The following is a 21,217-nucleotide window of genomic DNA, read 5'->3' on the forward strand; positions in this document are numbered from 1 at the left end:
ACCCAGTAAATACATGGTAAATCATAGTGTATTACTGGGTAATTACCACTGGTAATAAGAAGGTAAATACAGAGGTAGTTACCCAGTAAATACATGGTAAATCATAGTGTATTACTGGGTATTTACCACTGGTAATAAGAAGGTAAATACAGAGGAATTATCCGGTAAATTATAGTGTGTTACTGTGTAATTACCACTGGTAATAAGAAGGTATATACAAAAGAATTACAGCTGAAGTACCAAGTTAAACCTCCACTATTACCCATCAACTCAACTAAGTACTGTGTAAATTACTTTTTCTTAGTTATTATTCATAGCTACACCCATTCAGAAAGGGTTTATTCGATTTACCTTAGAAACTACGGAATTACTTACCTGGTAACAAGCTCCGCAGGAACAGTTTTCCTCTAGTTTCATGGTACATCTTCTTAAATACTGGGTACAAAGCCGTTTGTTTCCATGGTGTTACCACGTTATTACCATATAATTTATAATGGATACATTCCATTGTCCATGCAGTCAACACAAACTGGTACCATGTACGTTCTGCGACGTTACCAAGTAAAACGCGACAATTTACCCGGTAAGTAAGCTGAAACTGTACTGTAAAAGGAAGCCTCGTTTGTTTCCATGGTATTACCAGGTTCTTACCATATAATTTGTAATACGTTATTCCCTTTTCCATGCAGTCAACACAAACTTGTACCATGTACGTTCTGCGACGTTACCAAGTAAAACCCGACAATTTACCCGGTAAGTAACCTGAAACTGTACTGTAAAAGGAAGCCTCGTTTGTTTCCCGGTATTACCAGGTTCTTACCATATAATTTGTAATACGTTATTCCCTTTTCCATGCAGTCAACACAAACTTGTACCATGTACGTTCTGCGACGTTACCAAGTAAAACCCGACAATTTACCCAGTAAGTAAACTGAAACTGTACTGTAAAAGGAAGCCTCGTTTGTTTCCATGGTATTACCAGGTTCTTACCATATAATTCGTAATACGTTATTCCCTTTTCCATGCAGTCAACACAAACTTGTACCATGTACGTTCTGCGACGTTACCAAGTAAAACGCGACAATTTACCCGGTAAGTAAGCTGAAACTGTACTGTAAAAGGAAGCCTCGTTTGTTTCCCTGGTATTACCAGGTTCTTACCATATAATTTGTAATACGTTATTCCCTTTTCCATGCAGTCAACACAAACTTGTACCATGTACGTTCTGCGACGTTACCAAGTAAAACCCGACAATTTACCCGGAACCTGAAACTGTACTGTAAAAGGAAGCCTCGTTTGTTTCCATGGTGTTACCAGGTTCTTACCATATCATTTGTAATACGTTATTCCCTTTTCCATGCAGTCAAAACAAACTTGTACCATGTACGTTCTGCGACGTTACCAAGTAAAACACGACAATTTACCCAGTAAGTAAGCTGAAACTGTACTGTAAAAGGAAGCCTAGTTTGTTTCCATGGTATTACCAGGCTCTTACCATATAAGTTGTAACTGGTTATTCCCTTTTCCATGCAATCAACACAAACCATATATGTTCTGCAACATCGTTCACCAGTAGTTAAGCACTTTAATTGTTGTTATAAAACCCCAAACCACTGTTGATGAAAGGCATATTAAAATTAAACAAAATCAAAGGCTTATCTTTCAAACAATGCATATCTCACAAACAGGCACTGAACACTGAAGAAATGGAACAAAAAATGAGCCGTCCACATCAACTCAATTTAAATGTTACTGATGGTGTTTTCATAAAACACATGACATTGTTATGGCAAGTGACCACAAGGAAGACTGCTTCAACCTCTTCAATTTGAATAAGCGGTGAATGCCGCAATCTGCCTAATGGAGCATCTTTGTGGTCATTCGCAAACCAATGAGTCCACTCGATGAATGAGAGATGACTCTTTAGTGTCTTCTCTGTGAGGTATCCCTGCAGTCTCCACATCTGGGATTTGAAGGCTGACCAAGACCTGAACAGGTACCTCCAAATCTCCCCTTCCATACTGTAATAAAGAATCAGAAGACAAGAAAATAACATTAGGACTGTCAATTAATTAACATTTCTAGAACATGTAGAACTCAAAGATTATTTTGTTTATTAGTTAAAAAGGATGCTGGTCCTCTGGCCATTGTGTTTGGTCATATTGAAAAGAGAAAAAGGCATAGCCATAAATACAGTTAATAGGACGGGAGGGGACAGGCTGTTACCTCCGGTTAGCACTTTAGCATCGAGCTAGCGGAGCTTCTGTCATTCAACTAACTCGGACATGTTGTTTAAAACCTATACACCCAATTTATTAAAATATCCGGATTTAATCGGGCTCTCTCCCATAAGTACAGTTAATAGGACGGGAAGAGACAGGCTCTGTTAGCCCCGGTTAGCGCGATGCTAAAGAGCAGCTCTACCGGAGCATGCCACCTCAACAGGTGCAAGTTAGCCTCCGGTTTGATATTCGCCAGATATTCGGTTCCCACCCAATCGGATTCATCAACATAATTGCAATACATTACGGGCTTAGTATGTTGAGGACGGTGCATCGCGAAAATCACAAACACATGTCGCCATTGATGTCTGTGCAACAACGTCATTTACGTTTTGGCTGCTACCTGTTTTAGGGCCATCAACAACTTACACTCACCGACTGGTGGCAGAGACGTTACCATGGAATTGTTTCTGGAAATAAATCATATAAAATAATATAGAAATCACTAAAAAATACATTTTGTCACCTGATTGTAGTATTAGTTGCCAATGGTGGGCTGCTACTTACTGCAGGTAACTTTGCTAATATATTATATTATTGTTAAACGGGATGCAATTAATAATTTCAAATATAATTTAGTCGATTTTTGTCGAATATTAAACTATTAACTTCATTATGATTAACTATATTGCAATATATTTGTGTGAATAATCTCCTGAAACAATTCCATGGTAACGTCTCTGCCACCAGTCGGTGAGTGTAATTTGTTGACGGTCCCTAAAACAGGTAGCAGCCAGAACGTAAATTACGTTGTTGCACAGACATTGATGGCGCCAACATGTGTTTGTGATTTTCGCGATACGGTGTCCTAAACCGTCCTCAACATACTAAGCCCGTAATGTATTACTTATGTTCATGAATCCGATTAGGTGGTAAACCGAATATCAAACCGGAGGCTAACTTGCACCTGTTGAGGTGGCATGCTCCGGTAGAGCTGCTCTTTAGCATCGCGCTAACCGGGGCTAACAGAGCCTGTCTCTTCCCGTCCTATTAACTGTACTTATGGGAGAGAGCCCGATTAAATCCGGATATTTTAATAAATTCGGTGTTATAGGTTTTAAACAACATGTCCGAGTTATTTGAATGACAGAAGCTCCGCTAGCTCGATGCTAAAGGGCTAACCGGAGGTAACAGCCTGTCCCCTCCCGTCCTATTAACTGTATTTATGGCTATGCCTTTTTCTCTTTTCAATATGACCAAACACAATGGCCAGAGGACCAGCATCCTTTCTTAACTGATAAACAAAATAATCTTTGAGTTCTACATGTTCTAGAAATGTTCATTAATTGACTGTCCTAATGTTTATTTTCTTGTCTTCTGATTCTTTATTACAGTATGGAAGGGGAGATTTGGAGGTACCTGGTCAGGTCTTGGTCAGCCTTCAAATCCCAGATGTGGAGACTGCAGGGATACCTCACAGAGAATACACTAAAGAGTCATCTCTCATTCATCGAGTGGACTCATTGGTTTGCGAATGACCACAAAGATGCTCCCATAGGCAGATTGCTGCATGGCATTCACCACTTATTCAAATTGTAGAGTTTGAAGCAGTCTTCCTTGTGGTCACTTGCCATAACACTGTCATGTTTATTATGAAAACACCATCAGTAACATTTAAATTGAGTTGATGTGGACGGCTCTTTTTTTGTCAGATTTCTTCAGTGTTCAGTGCCCGTTTGTGAGATATGCATTGTTTGAAAGATAAGCCTTTGATTTTGTTTAATTTTAATATGCCTTTCATCAACAGTGGTTTGGGATTTTATAACAACAATTAAAGTGCTTAACTACTGGTGAACGATGTTGCAGAACATATATGGTTTGTGTTGATTGCATGGAGAAGGGAATAACCAGTTACAACTTGTATGGTAAGAGCCTTGTAATACCATGGAAACGAACAAGGCTTCCTTTTGCAGTACAGTTTCAGCTAACTTACTGGGTAAATTGTCGTGTTTTACTTGGTAACGTCGCAGAACTCACATGGTACAAGTTTGTGTTGACTGCATGGAAAAGGGAATAATGTATTACAAATTATATGGTAAGAACCTGGTAATACCATGGAAACAAACGAGGCTTCCTTTTACAGTACAGTTTCAGCTTAATTACTGGGTAAATTGTTGTGTTTTACTTGGTAACGTCGCAGAACGTACATGGTACCAGTTTGTTTTGACTGCATGGAAAAGGGAATAACGTATTACAAATTATATGGTAAGAACCTGGTAATACCATGGAAACAAACGAGGCTTCCTTTTACAGTACAGTTTCAGGTTACTTACCGGGTAAATTGTCGGGTTTTACTTGGTAACGTCGCAGAACGTACATGGTACAAGTTTGAGTTGACTGCATGGAAAAGGGAATAACGTATTACAAATTATATGGTAAGAACCTGGTAATACCATGGAAACAAACGAGGCTTCCTTTTACAGTACAGTTTCAGGTTACTTACCGGGTAAATTGTCGGGTTTTACTTGGTAACGTCGCAGAACGTACATGGTACAAGTTTGTGTTGACTGCATGGAAAAGGGAATAACGTATTACAAATTATATGGTAAGAACCTGGTAATACCATGGAAACAAACAAGGCTTCCTTTTACAGTACAGTTTCAGGTTACTTACCGGGTAAATTGTCGCGTTTTACTTGGTAACGTCGCAGAACGTACATGGTACAAGTTTGTGTTGACTGCATGGAAAAGGGAATAACGTATTACAAATTATGTAAGAACCTGGTAATACCATGGAAACAAACGAGGCTTCCTTTTACAGTACAGTTTCAGCTTACTTACCGGGTAAATTGTCGCGTTTTACTTGGTAACGTCGCAGAACGTACATGGTACCAGTTTGTGTTGACTGCATGGACAATGGAATGTATCCATTATAAATTATATGGTAATAACGTGGTAACACCATGGAAACAAACGGCTTTGTACCCAGTATTTAAGAAGATGTACCATGAAACTAGAGGAAAACTGTTCCTGCGGAGCTTGTTACCAGGTAAGTAATTCCGTAGTTTCTAAGGTAAATCGAATAAACCCTTTCTGAATGGGTGTAGCTATGAATAATAACTAAGAAAAAGTAATTTACACAGTACTTAGTTGAGTTGATGGGTAATAGTGGAGGTTTAACTTGGTACTTCAGCTGTAATTCTTTTGTATATACCTTCTTATTACCAGTGGTAATTACACAGTAACACACTATCATTTATCGGATAATTCCTCTGTATTTACCTTCTTATTACCAGTGGTAAATACCCAGTAATACACTATGATTTACCATGTATTTACTGGGTAACTACCTCTGTATTTACCTTCTTATTACCAGTGGTAATTACCCAGTAATACACTATGATTTACCATGTATTTACTGGGTAACTACCTCTGTATTTACCTTCTTATTACCAGTGGTAATTACCCAGTAATACACTATGATTTACCATGTATTTACTGGGTAACTACCTCTGTATTTACCTTCTTATTACCAGTGGTAATTACCCAGTAATACACTATGATTTACCAAGTTTTTACCGGGTAAATACCTAGTAATTAGGGGACTGTAAAAGGAAGGGTTACCGAAATTCCTATACGTGTATAAGTGAGGCTGCTGCCCAATGTGGGGCCAGTGACTTTGCAAACCCACTCAGGCTGTTGTCGTTGTTGTTTTGCTGCACGATAAAGTCTTTTTCAATTCTTGCTCCGGACCCCTCGATTTCTTTTACACTCTCTCTTAAATTAGTCTAAGTGTTTTAAATCTCGATTAATCTCCGACAGTAGCGAGACTGGGGTGGATTGAAAAATAAAGAACGAGAGTACCTATACCTTATTCTCATGTATTTCAGACCTTGCTAGTGCTTGGTTGGTCGTTCATTTCTTTGTTCTAGTCTCATGTTGTGAACTCATGTGCGCCCCAGTGGCCTAATGGATAAGGCACTGGCCTCCTTAGCCAGGGATTGTGGGTTCGAGTCCCGTCTGGGGTGATTTGAAGCACAGTGGCGCAGCGGAAGCGTGCTGGGCCCATAACCCAGAGGTCGATGGATTGAAACCATCCTCTGCTATATTCATATGTTTTCAATGTGTCAGTCTTAAAATGAATAGCATTTAAAATCTGAATCAAGAATCCTGTGCTGCAGTACGTGTGGACTACCCGACACATATTGCCCACATCAGAAGCCGGATGGCAATTTAAAGATGTTACCACAAAAAATAACAATGCGCAAAGAGCCGGGTTTAGATGTTGACTCTATATTTTTAAAATTTAAGCAGAGTGGCGCAGCGGAAGCGTGCTGGGCCCATAACCCAGAGGTCGATGGATCAAAACCATCCTCTGCTATTAGGAATACCTAAAATTGCATCAATCAAAGAAATGAATTGTAATTACATATTTCGTCTAGCCTCAATAGATAGCTGAAGTGTTCTACTCCCAATATTAGTGAGACAATAGCGACATTTTAAACAAATATCCGTTACGATGATGATTGACGTGGGATTGGTAGCGAGACTGGGGTGGATTGAAAAATCAGAAGCCGTGATGGCAATTAAAGATGTTTTACCCCACAAAAAATAACAATCGCAAAGAGCAGGGTTTAAGATGGTTGACTCTATAGTGTTTTAACAATCAAGCAGAGTGGGCGCAGCGGAAGCGTGCTGGGCCCATAAACCCAAGGCGATGAATCGAAACCATCCTCTGCTATATTCAGATTTTTTCATGTGTCAGTCCTTAAAATGAATACATTTAAAATCTGAATCAAGATCCGGTGCTGCAGTATGTTGTACTACCCGACACATATTGCCCCATCATAGCCGTGATGAATTTAAGATGTGTAACACAAAAAATAACATGCGAAAGAGCCAGGGTTTAATGGTTGAATGCTAATTTTGTAAAAATTAAGCAGAGTGCGCATGCGGAAGCGTGCTGGGCCCCATAACCCAGAGGTCGATGGGATCGAAACCAACCTCTAGCTATATTCAAATCTTTTCAATGTGTCATTCTTAAAATGATAGCATTTAAAATCTGAATCAAGAATCCTGTGCTGCAGTACGTGTGCACTACCCGACACATATTGCCACATCAGAAGCCGTGATGGCAATTAAAGATGTTTAACACAAAAAATAACAACGCGCAAAGAGCCAGGGTTTAGATGTTGACCCTATATTTTTTAAAAATTAAGCAGAGTGGCGCAGCGGAAGCGTGCTGGGCCCATAACCCAGAGGTCGATGGATCGAAAACCATCCTCTGCTATATTCATATGATTTCAATGTGTCAGTCTTAAAATGAATAGCATTTAAAATCTGATCAAGAATCCTGTACTGCAGTACGTGTGGACTAACCGACACATATTGCCCACATCAGAAGCCGTGATGGCAATTTAAAGATGTTTACCACAAAAAATAACAATGCGCAAAGAGCCAGGGTTTAGATGTTGACTCTATATTTTTTAAAATTAAGCAGAGTGGCGCAGCGGAAGCGTGCTGGGCCCATAACCCAGAGGTCGATGGATCAAAACCATCCTCTGCTAGTAGGAATACCTAAAATTGCATCAATCAAAGAAAGTGAATTGCAATTACATATTTAGTCTAGCCTCAATAGATAGCATGAAGTGTTCTACTCACAATATTAGTGATACATAGCGATCATTTTAAAACAAATATCCGTTTACGATGATGATTGAGCGGGGGATTGGTAGCGAGACTGGGGTGGATTGAAAAATAAAGAACGAGTATACCTATACCTTATTCTCATGTATTTCAGACCTTGCTAGTGCTTGGTTGGTCGTTCATTTCTTTGTTCTAGTCTCATGTTGTGAAATCATGTGCGCCCCAGTGGCCTAATGGATAAGGTACTGGCCTCCTAAGCAGGGATTGTGGGTTCGAGTCCCGTCTGGGGTGATTTGAAGCAGAGTGGCGCAGCGGAGCGTGCTGGGCCCATAACCCAGAGGTCGATGGATCGAAACCATCCTCTGCTATATTCATATGTTTTCAATGTGTCCGTCTTAAAATGAATAGCATTTAAAATCTGAATCAAGAATCCTGTGCTGCAGTACGTGTGGACTACCCGACACATATTGCCCACATCAGAAGCCGTGATGGCAATTTAAAGATGTTACTACAAAAAATAACAATGCGCAAAGAGCCAGGGTTTAGATGTTGACTCTATATTTTTTAAAATTAAGCAGAGTGGCGCAGCGGAAGCGTGCTGGGCCCATAACCCAGAGGTCGATGGATCAAAACCATCCTCTGCTAGTAGGAATACCTAAAATTGCATCAATCAAAGAAATGAATTGCAATTACATATTTAGTCTAGCCTCAATAGATAGCATGAAGTGTTTCTACTCACAATATTAGTGATACATAGCAATCATTTTAAAACAAATATCCGTTACGATGATGATTGAGCGTGGGATTGGTAGCGAGACTGGGGTGGATTGAAAATAAAGAACGAGTATACCTATACCTTATTCTCATGTATTTCAGACCTTGCTAGTGCTTGGTTGGTCGTTCATTTCTTTGTTCTAGTCTCATGTTGTAAACATCATGTGCCCTAGTGGCCTAATGGATAAGGCACTGGCCTCCTAAGCAAGGGATTGTGGGTTCGAGTCCCGTCAGGGGTGATTTGAAGCAGAGTGGCGCAGCGGAAGCGTGCTGGGCCCATAACCCAGAGGTCGTTGGATCGAAACCATCCTCTGCTATATTCATACATTTTCAATGTGTCAGTCTTAAAATGAATAGCTTTTAAAATCTCAATCAAGAATCCTGTGCTGCAGTACGGTTGGACTACCCGACACATATTGCCCACATCAGAAGCCGTGATGGCAATTTAAAGATGTTTACCACAAAAAATAACAATGCGCAAAGAGCCAGGGTTTAGATGTGAATCTATATTTTTTTAAAAATTAAGCAGAGTGGCGCAGCGGAAGCGTGCTGGGCCCATAACCCAGAGGTCGATGGATCAAAACCATCCTCTGCTAGTAGGAATACCTAAAATTGCATCAATCAAAGAAATGAATTGCAATTACATATTTAGTCTAGCCTCAATAGATAGCATGAAGTGTTCTACTCACAATATTAGTGATACATAGCGATCCATTTAAAACAAATATCCGTTACGATGATGATTGAGCGTGGGATTGGTAGCGAGACTGGGGTGGATTGAAAAATAAAGAACGAGTATACCTATACCTTATTCTCATGTATTTCAGACCTTGCTAGTGCTTGGTTGGTCGTTCATTTCTTTGTTCTAGTCTCATGTTGTGAACTCATGTGCGCCCCAGTGGCCTAATGGATAAGGCACTGGCCTCCTAAGCCAGGGATTGTGGGTTCGAGTCCCGTCTGGGGTGATTTGAAGCAGAGTGGCGCAGCGGAAGCGTGCTGGGCCCATAACCCAGAGGTCGATGGATCGAAACCAATCCTCTGCTATATTCATATGTTTTCAATGTGTCAGTCTTAAAATGAATAGCATTTAAAATCTGAATCAAGAATCTGTGCTGCAGTACGTGTGGACTACCCGACACATATTGCCCACATCAGAAGCCGTGATGGCAATTTAAAGATGTTTACCACAAAAAATAACAATGCGCAAAGAGCCAGGGTTTAGATGTTAACTCTATAATTTTTAAAAATTAAGCAGAGTGGCGCAGCGGAAGCGTGCTGGGCCCATAACCCAGAGGTCGATGGATCGAAACCATCCTCTGCTATATTCATATGTTTTCAATGTGTCAGTCTTAAAATGAATAGCATTTAAAATCTGAATCAAGAATCCTGTGCTGCAGTACGTGTGGACTACCCGACACATATTGCCCACATCAGAAGCCGTGATGGCAATTTAAAGATGTTTACCACAAAAAATAACAATGCGCAAAGAGCCAGGGTTTAGATGTTGACTCTATATTTTTTAAAAATTAAGCAGAGTGGCGCAGCGGAAGCGTGCTGGGCCCATAACCCAGAGGTCGATGGATCAAAACCATCCTCTGCTAGTAGGAATACCTAAATTGCATCAATCAAAGAAATGAATTGCAATTAAATATTTAGTCTAGCCTCAATAGATGGCATGAAGTGTTCTACTCACAATATTAGTGATACATAGCAATCATTTTAAAACAAATATCCGTTACGATGATGATTGAGCGTGGGATTGGTAGCGAGACTGGGGTGGATTGAAAAATAAAGAACGAGTATACCTATACCTTATTCTCATGTATTTCAGACCTTGCTAGTGCTTGGTTGGTCGTTCATTTCTTTGTTCTAGTCTCATGTTGTAAATCATACGTGTGCCCCTAGTGGCCTAATGGATAAGGCACTGGCCTCCTAAGCCATGGGATTGTGGGTCCGAGTCCCGTCAGGGGTGATTTGAAGCAGAGTGGCGCAGCGGAAGCGTGCTGGGCCCATAACCCAGAGGTCGATGGATCGAAACCATCCTCTGCTATATTCATATGTTTTCAATGTGTCAGTCTTAAAATGAATAGCATTTAAAATCTGAATCAAGAATCCTGTGCTGCAGTACGTGTGGACTACCCGACACATATTGCCCACATCAGAAGCCGTGATGGCAATTTAAAGATGTTTACCACAAAAAATAACAATGCGCAAAGAGCCAGGGTTTAGATGTTGACTCTATATTTTTTAAAATTAAGCAGAGTGGCGCAGCGGAAGCGTGCTGGGCCCATAACCCAGAGGTCGATGGATCGAAACCATCCTCTGCTAGTAGGAATACCTAAAATTGCATCAATCAAAGAAATGAATTGCAATTAAATATTTAGTCTAGCCTCAATAGATGGCATGAAGTGTTCTACTCACAATATTAGTGATACATAGCGATCATTTTAAAACAAATATCCGTTACGATGATGATTGAGCGTGGGATTGGTAGCGAGACTGGGGTGGATTGAAAAATAAAGAACGAGTAGACCTATACCTTATTCTCATGTATTTCAGACCTTGCTAGTGCTTGCTTGGTCGTTCATTTCTTTGTTCTAGTCTCATGTTGTGAACTCATGTGTGCCCCAGTGGCCTAATGGATAAGGCACTGGCGTCCTAAGACAGGGATTGTGGGTTCGAGTCCCGTCTGGGGTGAATTGAAGCAGAGTGGCGCAGCGGAAGCGTGCTGGGCCCATAACCCAGAGGTCGATGGATCGAAACCATCCTCTGCTATATTCATATTTTTTCAATGTGTCAGTCTTAAAATGAATAGCATTTAAAATCTGAATCAAGAATCCTGTGCTGCAGTAAGTGTGGACTACCCGACACATATTGCCCACATCAGAAGCCGTGATGGCAATTTAAAGATGTTTACCACAAAAAATAACAATGCGCAAAGAGCCAGGGTTTAGATGTTGACTCTATATTTTTTAAAAATTGAAGCAGAGTGGCGCAGCGGAAGCGTGCTGGGCCCATAACCCAGAGGTCGATGGATCAAAACCATCCTCTGCTAGTAGGAATACCTAAATTGCATCAATCAAAGAAATGAATTGCAATTACATATTTAGTCTAGCCTCAATAGATAGCATGAAGTGTTCTACTCCCAATATTAGTGAGACATAGCGAACATTTTAAAACAAATATCCGTTACGATGATGATTGAGCGTGGGATTGGTAGCGAGACTGGGGTGGATTGAAAAATAAAGAACGAGTAGTACCTATACCTTATTCTCATGTATTTCAGACCTTGCTAGTGCTTGGTTGGTCATTCATTTCTTTGTTCTAGTCTCATGTTGTAAACTCATGTGTGCCCCAGTGGCCTAATGGATAAGGCGCTGGCCTCCTAAGCCAGGGATTGTGGGTACGAGTCGCGTCTGGGGTGATTTGAAGCAGAGTGGCGCAGCGGAAGCGTGCTGGGCCCATAACCCAGAGGTCGTTGGATCGAAAACATCCTCTGCTATATTCATATGTTTTCAATGTGTCTGTCTTAAAATGAATAGCATTTAAAATCTGAATCAAGAATCCTGTGCTGCAGTACGAGTGGACTAACCGACACATATTGCCCCACATCAGAAGCCGTGATGGCAATTTAAAGATGTTTAACACAAAAAATAACAATGCGCAAAGAGCCAGGGTTTAGATGTTGATTCTATATTTTTTAAAAATTAAGCAGAGTGGCGCAGCGGAAGCGTGCTGGGCCCATAACCCAGAGGTCGATGGATCGAAACCATCCTCTGCTATATTCATATCTTTTCAATGTGTCAGTCTTAAAATGATAGCATTTAAAAATCTGAATCAAGAATCCTGTGCTGCAGTACGTGTGGAATACCCGACACATATGCCCACATCAGAAGCCGTGATGGCAATTTAAGATGTTTACCACAAAAAATAACAATGCGCAAAGAGCCAGGGTTTAGATGTTGACATCTATATTTTTTAAAATTAAGCAGAGTGGCGCAGCGGAAGCGTGCTGGGCCCATAACCCAGAGGTCGATGGATCGAAACCATCCTCTGCTATATTCATATCTTTTCAATGTGTCAGTCTTAAAATGAATAGCATTTAAAATCTGAATCAATAATCCTGTGCTGCAGTACGTGTGGACTACCCGACACATATTGCCCACATCAGAAGCCGTGATGGCAATTTAAAGATGTTTACCACAAAAAATAACAATGCGCAAAGAGCCAGGGTTTAGATGTTGACTCTATATTTTTTAAAATTAAGCAGAGTGGGCAGCGGAAGCGTGCTGGGCCATAACCCAGAGGTCGATGGATCAAAACCATCCTCTGCTAGTTAGAATACCTAAAATTGCATCAATCAAAGAAATGAATTGCAATTAAATATTTTGTCTAGCCTCAATAGATGGCATGAAGTGTTCTACTCACAATATTAGTGATACATAGCGAATCATTTTAAAACAAATAGCCGTTACGATGATGATTGAGCGTGGGATTGGTAGCGAGACTGGGGTGGATTGAAAAAATAAAGAACGAGTATACCTATACCTTATTCTCATGTATTTCAGACCTTGCTAGTGCTTGGTTGGTCGTTCATTTCTTTGTTCTAGTCTCATGTTGTGAAACACAGTGTGCCCCTAGTGGCCTAATGGATAAGGCACTGGCCTCCTAAGCCTGGGATTGTGGGTTCGAGTCCCGTCTGTGGTGATTTGAAGCAGATTGGCGCAGCGGAAGCGTGCTGGGCCCATAACCCAGAGGTCGTTGGATCGAAACCATCCTCTGCTATATTCATACATTTTCAATGTGTCAGTCTTAAAATGAATAGCTTTTAAAATCTCAATCAAGAATCCTGTGCTGCAGTACGTTTGGACTACCCGACACATATTGCCCACATCAGAAGCCGTGATGGCAATTTAAAGATGTTTACCACAAAAAAATAACAATGCGCAAAGAGCCAGGGTTTAGATGTGAATCTATATTTTTTAAAAATTAAGCAGATTGGCGTAGCGGAAGCGTGCTGGGGCCCATAACCCAGAGGTCGATGGATCAAAACCATCCTCTGCTAGTAGGAATACCTAAAATTGCATCAATCAAAGAAATGAATTGTAATTACATATTTCGTCTAGCCTCAATATATAGCATGAAGTGTTCTACTCACAATATTAGTGATACATAGCGACCATTTTAAAACAAATATCCGTTACGATGATGATTGAGCGTGAAGTGGTAGCTAGACTGGGGTGGATGACAAATAAGAACGAGAGGTACTATACCTTATTCTCATGTATTTCAGGACCTTGCTAGTGCTTGGGTGGTCGTTCTTTCTTGTGTTTCTAAAGTCCTCATATGTTTGTGACTCATGTGGGCCCAAGTGCTAATGGATAAGGCGCTGCCTCCTAAGCCAGTGATTGTGGGTTCGATCGCGTCTGTTGTGATTTTGAACAGAGTGGCGCATAGGAAGCGTGTCTGGCCCATAACCAGAGGTCGGTGGATCGAACACCCTCTGCCTAATTCATATTTGTTCAATGTGTCATTCTTAAAATGAATAGCATTTAAAATCTGAATCAAGAATCCTGTGCTGCAGTACATGTGGACTACCCGACACATATTGCCCACATCAGGGCCCTGTACCACGAAGCTCGCTTAGAGGGTTAGCGAGGTATGTTGAGCTCCAAGCCTGGGTTAGTTGTACCACGAAAGTCGATCTCTTTTAGCGTCGCTGTATCACCATGGTGACTTATGCTCGCAACCAAACCTGGTTCGGGAGCAGTTTTTCGGCTTAGTCTAGCCGGAGATCGGCTACATTAAATCGGCGTGCGCAGGTTCCTAGCCCCTCCTCTGACAATGGCGTCACCATTTGTGGGTGTTCCCGTGGACCCCGGCGCACTTCTCGTACAGGCGTCTCTCCGGAGACAGAGGGTTTTACGGGACAGAACCGATCCCTTGGCATTGTCTGACGATATTCAGATTTCAGACTGTCATTGTGCAAACAACGAAATTGGGGTTCTTCATGAGAGATACAGATTCTCATCAGAGGGTGTTCGTTATTTGATCGTCCTTTTGGACCTTATGTAGACAATGATTACTGTTGCGCATTGTGTCTCTGTGACAGTGTGCTGGAGTGGAGGTAGCGCGTCAGTCTTGAATTTCTGCCCGGGGTGTTCGACTCACAAGTAATGCAAATGTATGTGAAGCTTAAAAAGTCCTAATTCTCATGCATATGGAATACTTATTCACTAAAGCTTATGAAATTATATTTTTGTGCTTATTTCGAACTTGAAGCCATATTTACAAGGCCGTGCTGGCACCACATCTATGGGGGTAAATTGCATGATGATAGACCGGCGAAATTGAACCCCGGTCGCTGGCGTTCGGGTCTTATACCAATCCATTACGCTAGAGCCGCTACCTCACAGCAGTCGAAAACATGCCATACATTTCTTAAATAGGGTGTATTTAAAGTGAATTCCCTAAATGATAGAATAAGGCAGGATGGACGTTGCTTATGCATTTTTAAATCATCATCATTCTATTTGGATTAATGGCGAACAATTCTGCATTTGGCATAGTTATTTTACAAACAATATGCAGAATATTTTCACTTAAACGCATATAGACTGATTGATCTATCGTAAAGGTGAGAAAAATGACGCAAAAAACGCCCCTTTCACGTGAACGCGCACTGAACCTAAAGCGGAAAACCTGGTTCAACTAATTGAATCTAAAGTGAGCTTCGTGGTACCATTTAACTCTGATTGCGAGTTGCGGCTCTGTCGAGCCAGGTTTTCCCAAGAAAGCCTGGGTATGTTCAGCGAGCTTCGTGGTATAGGGCACAGAAGCCGTGATGGCAATTTAAAGATGTTTACCACAAAAAATAACAATGCGCAAAGAGCCAGGGTTTAGATGTTGACTCTATATTTCTTAAAATTTAAGCAGAGTGGCGCAGCGGAAGCGTGCTGGGCCCATAACCCAGAGGTTGATGGATCGAAACCATCCTCTGCTATATTCATATCTTTTCAATGTGTCAGTCTTAAAATGAATAGCATTTAAAATCTGAATCAAGAATCCTGTGCTGCAGTACGTGTGCACTACCCGACACATATTGCCCACATCAGAAGCCGTGATGGCAATTTAAAGATGTTTACCACAAAAAATAACAATGCGCAAAGAGCCAGGGTTTAGATGTTGACTCTATATTTTTTAAAATTTAAGCAGAGTGGCGCAGCGGAAGCGTGCTGGGCCCATAACCCATAACCCAGAGGTCGATGGATCAAAACCATCCTCTGCTATATTCATATGTTTTCAATGTGTCAGTCTTAAAATGAATAGCATTTAAAATCTGAATCAAGAATCCTGTGCTGCAGTACGTGTGGACTACCCGACACATATTGCCCACATCAGAAGCCGTGATGGCAATTTAAAGATGTTTACCACAAAAAATAACAATGCGCAAAGAGCCAGGGTTAGATGTTGACTCTATATTTTTTAAAATTTAAGCAGAGTGGAGCAGCGGAAGCGTGCTGGGCCCATAACCCAGAGGTCGATGGATCAAAACCATCCTCTGCTAGTAGGAATACCTAAAATTGCATCAATCAAAGAAGTGAATTGTAATTACATATTTTGTCTAGCCTCAATATATAGCATGAAGTGTTCTACTCACAATATTAGTGATATATAGCGATCATTTTAAAACAAATATCCGTTACGATGATGATTGAGCGTGGGATTGGTAGCGAGACTGGGGTGGATTGAAAAATAAAGAACGAGTATACCTATACCTTATTCTCATGTATTTCAGACCTTGCTAGTGCTTGGTTGGTCGTTCATTTCTTTGTTCTAGTCTCATGTTGTAAACATACGTGTGCCCTAGTGGCCTAATGGATAAGGCACTGGCCTCCTAAGCCTGGGATTGTGGGTTCGAGTCCCGTCTGGGGTGATTGAAGCAGATTGGCGCAGCGGAAGCGTGCTGGGCCCATAACACAGAGGTCGTTGGATAGATACCATCCTCTGCTATATTCATACATTTTCAATGTGTCAGTCTTAAAATGAATAGCTTTTAAAATCTCAATCAAGAATCCTGTGCTGCAGTACGTTTGGACTACCCGACACATATTGCCCACATCAGAAGCCGTGATGGCAATTTAAAGATGTTTACCACAAAAAATAACAATGCGCAAAGAGCCAGGGTTTAGATGTGAATCTATATTTTTTAAAAATTAAGCAGAGTGGCGTAGCGGAAGCGTGCTGGGCCCATAACCCAGAGGTCGATGGATCAAAACCATCCTCTGCTAGTAGGAATACCTAAAATTGCATCAATCAAAGAATTGAATTGTAATTACATATTTCGTCTAGCCTCAATATATAGCATGAAGTGTTCTACTCACAATATTAGTGATACATAGCAATCATTTTAAAACAAATATCCGTTACGATGATGATTGAGCGGGGGATTGGTAGCGAGACTGGGGTGGATTGAAAAATAAAGAACGAGAGTACCTATACCTTATTCTCATGTATTTCAGACCTTGCTAGTGCTTGGTTGGTCGTTCATTTCTTTGTTCTAGTCTCATGTTGTGAACTCATGTGTGCCCCAGTGGCCTAATGGATAAGGCGACTGGCCTCCTAAGCAAGGGATTGTGGGTTTGAGTCCCGTCTGGGGTGATTTGAAGCAGAGTGGCGCAGCGGAAGCGTGCTGGGCCCATAACCCAGAGGTCGATGGATCGAAACCATCCTCTGCTATATTCATATGTTTTCAATATGTCAGTCTTAAAATGAATAGCATTTAAAATCTGAATCAAGAATCCTGTGCTGCAGTACGTGTGGACTACCCGACACATATTGCCCACATCAGAAGCCGTGATGGCAATTTAAAGATGTTTACCACAAAAAATAACAATGCGCAAAGAGCCAGGGTTTAGATGTTGACTCTATATTTTTAAAAATTAAAGCAGAGTGGCGCAGCGGAAGCGTGCTGGGCCCATAACCCAGAGGTCGATGGATCGAAAACCATCCTCTGCTATATTCATATCTTTTCAATGTGTCAGTCTTAAAATGAATAGCATTTAAAATCTGAATCAAGAATCCTGTGCTGCAGTACGTGTGCACTACCCGACACATATTGCCCACATCAGAAGCCGTGATGGCAATTTAAAGATGTTTACCACAAAAAATAACAATGCGCAAAGAGCCAGGGTTTAGATGTTGACTCTATATTTTTTAAAATTGAAGCAGAGTGGCGCAGCGGAAGCGTGCTGGTCCCATAACCCAGAGGTCGATGGATCAAAACCATCCTCTGCTAGTAGGAATACCTTAAATTGCATCAATCAAAGAAATGAATTGCAATTACATATTTAGTCTAGCCTCAATAGATAGCATGAAGTGTTCTACTCCCAATATTAGTGAGACATAGCGAACATTTTAAAACAAATATCCGTTACGATGATGATTGAGCGTGGGATTGGTAGCGAGACTGGGGTGGATTGAAAAATAAAGAACGAGAGTACCTATACCTTATTCTCATGTATTTCAGACCTTGCTAGTGCTTGGTTGGTCGTTCATTTCTTTGTTCTAGTCTCATGTTGTGAACACATGTGCGCCCTAGTGGCCTAATGGATAAGGTACTGGCCTCCTAAGCCAGGGATTGTGGGTTCGAGTCCTGTCTGGGGTGATTTGAAGCAGAGTGGCGCAGCGGAAGCGTGCTGGGCCCATAACACAGAGGTCGTTGGATAGATACCAACCTCTGCTATATTCATAGATTTTCAATGTGTCAGTCTTAAAATGAATAGCTTTTAAAATCTCAATCAAGAATCCTGTGCTGCAGTACGTGTGGACTACCCGACACATATTGCCCACATCAGAAGCCGTGATGGCAATTTAAAGATGTTTACCACAAAAAATAACAATGCGCAAAGAGCCAGGGTTTAGATGTTGACTCTATATTTTTTAAAAATTAAGCAGAGTGGCGCAGCGGAAGGGTGCTGGGCCTATAACCCAGAGGTCGATGGATCGAAACCATCCTCTGCTATATTCATATCTTTTCAATGTGTCAGTCTTAAAATGAATAGCATTTAAAATCTGAATCAAGAATCCTGTGCTGCAGTACGTGTGCACTACCCGACACATATTGCCCACATCAGAAGCCGTGATGGCAATTTAAAGATGTTTACCACAAAAAATAACAATGCGCAAAGAGCCAGGGTTTAGATGTTGACTCTATATTTTTTAATATTTAAGCAGAGTGGCGCAGCGGAAGCGTGCTGGGCCCATAACCCATAACCCAGAGGTCGATGGATCAAAACCATCCTCTGCTATATTCATATGTTTTCAATGTGTCAGTCTTAAAACGAATAGCATTTAAAATCTGAATCAAGAATCCTGTGCTGCAGTACGTGTGGACTACCCGACACATATTGCCCACATCAGAAGCCGTGATGGCAATTTAAAGATGTTTAGCACAAAAAATAACAATGCGCAAAGAGCCAGGGTTTAGATGTTGACTCTATATTTTTAAAATTTAAGCAGAGTGGAGCAGCGGAAGCGTGCTGGGCCCATAACCCAGAGGTCGATGGATCAAAACCATCCTCTGCTAGTAGGAATACCTAAAATTGCATCAATCAAAGAAGTGAATTGTAATTACATATTTTGTATAGCCTCAATATATAGCATGAAGTGTTCTACTCACAATATTAGTGATATATAGCGATCATTTTAAAACAAATATCCGTTACGATGATGATTGAGCGTGGGATTGGTAGCGAGACTGGGGTGGATTGAAAAATAAAGAACGAGTATACCTATACCTTATTCTCATGTATTTCAGACCTTGCTAGTGCTTGGTTGGTCGTTCATTTCTTTGTTCTAGTCTCATGTTGTAAACACACGTGTGCCCTAGTGGCCTAATGGATAAGGCACTGGCCTCCTAAGCCTGGGATTGTGGGTTCGAGTCCCGTCTGGGGTGATTTGAAGCAGATTGGCGCAGCGGAAGCGTGCTGGGCCCATAACCCAGAGGTCGTTGGATCGAAACCATCCTCTGCTATATTCATACATTTTCAATGTGTCAGTCTTAAAATGAATAGCTTTTAAAATCTCAATCAAGAATCCTGTGCTGCAGTACGTTTGGACTACCCGACACATATTGCCCACATCAGAAGCCTTGATGGCAATTTAAAGATGTTTACCACAAAAAATAACAATGCGCAAAGAGCCAGGGTTTAGATGTGAATCTATATTTTTTAAAAATTAAGCAGATTGGCGTAGCGGAAGCGTGCTGGGCCCATAACCCAGAGGTCGATGGATCAAAACCATCCTCTGCTAGTAGGAATACCTAAAATTGCATCAATCAAAGAAATGAATTGTAATTACATATTTCGTCTAGCCTCAATATATAGCATGAAGTGTTCTACTCACAATATTAGTGATACATAGCGACCATTTTAAAACAAATATCCGTTACGATGATGATTGAGCGTGGAATTGGTAGCGAGACTGGGGTGGATTGAAAAATAAAGAACGAGAGTACCTATACCTTATTCTCATGTATTTCAGACCTTGCTAGTGCTTGGTTGGTCGTTCATTTCTTTGTTCTAGTCTCATGTTGTGAACTCATGTGTGCCCCAGTGGCCTAATGGATAAGGCGCTGGCCTCCTAAGCCAGGGATTGTGGGTTCGAGTCGCGTCTGGGGTGATTTGAAGCAGAGTGGCGCAGCGGAAGCGTGCTGGGCCCATAACCCAGAGGTCGTTGGATCGAAACCATCCTCTGCTATAATCAGACCGTTTCAAAGTCACAGTCGTAAAATGAATAGCATTCAGAATAAAGAATCCTGTGCTGCAGTACGTGTGGACTACCCCACACGTATTGCCCACTTCAGAAGCTGTGATGGTAATTTAAAGATGTTTCCCACAAAAGATAACAATGCGCAAAGAGCCAGGGTTCAGATGTTGACTCGATATTGTGTAGTTGTTAAGCAGGGTGGCGCAGCGGAAGCGTGCTGGGCCCATAACCCAGAGGTCGATGGATCGAAACCATCCTCTGCTAGCAGGATTACCTAATATAGCATCAATCAATCAATGAATAGAATTGCAATTAAATTTTAGTCTAGCCTCAATAGATAGCATGAAGTGTTTTCCTCACAATATTAGAGATAAATAGCAAGAAACAAATATCAGTTACGAAGATGATTGAGCGTGGGATTGGTAGCGAGACTGGGGTTGATTGAAAAATTAAGAACGAGTATACCTACCTTATTCTTTAGAATTTCAGTCCTTGCTCGTCCTTGGTTGGTCGTTCATTTCTTTGGTCTAATCTCATGTTGTAAATATGGGTGTGCCCCAGTGTTCTAATGGATAAAGCACCTACCTCCTAAACCTGGATTTGTGGGTTTGTGACCCGTCTGGGATTATTTGAAGCAGAGTGGCGCAGCGGAAGCGTGCTGGCCCCATGATCCAGAGGTTGATGGATCGAAACCATCCTCTGCTATAATCAGACCGTTTCAAATTTTCAGTCGTAAAATGAATAGCATTCAGAATCAAGAATCCTGTGCTGCAGTGTGTGTGGACTACCCCACACGTATTGCCCACT

General features: G+C 41.3%; 1 long non-coding RNA gene and 2 other non-coding genes across 3 annotated transcripts; all 3 read left to right on the forward strand.

The window, feature by feature from the left end:
- The first annotated feature begins 875 nt into the window (after positions 1 to 875).
- On the forward strand, positions 876 to 1,262 carry LOC130383817 (uncharacterized). The gene is made up of 3 exons (XR_008895852.1): positions 876 to 922; positions 1,029 to 1,092; positions 1,199 to 1,262. It is a non-coding gene; the product is annotated as an uncharacterized LOC130383817 (long non-coding RNA).
- A 4,914-nt stretch (positions 1,263 to 6,176) lies between these two features.
- trnar-ccu (transfer RNA arginine (anticodon CCU)) lies at positions 6,177 to 6,249 on the forward strand. The gene has a single exon. It is a non-coding gene; the product is annotated as a tRNA-Arg (tRNA).
- Positions 6,250 to 9,533: 3,284 nt separating this feature from the next.
- trnar-ccu (transfer RNA arginine (anticodon CCU)) lies at positions 9,534 to 9,606 on the forward strand. Its single transcript has one exon. It is a non-coding gene; the product is annotated as a tRNA-Arg (tRNA).
- Positions 9,607 to 21,217: the final 11,611 nt, after the last annotated feature.

This window comes from Gadus chalcogrammus, chromosome 6 (assembly GCF_026213295.1).
Source record: "Gadus chalcogrammus isolate NIFS_2021 chromosome 6, NIFS_Gcha_1.0, whole genome shotgun sequence".
Classification (NCBI taxonomy): domain Eukaryota; kingdom Metazoa; phylum Chordata; class Actinopteri; order Gadiformes; family Gadidae; genus Gadus; species Gadus chalcogrammus.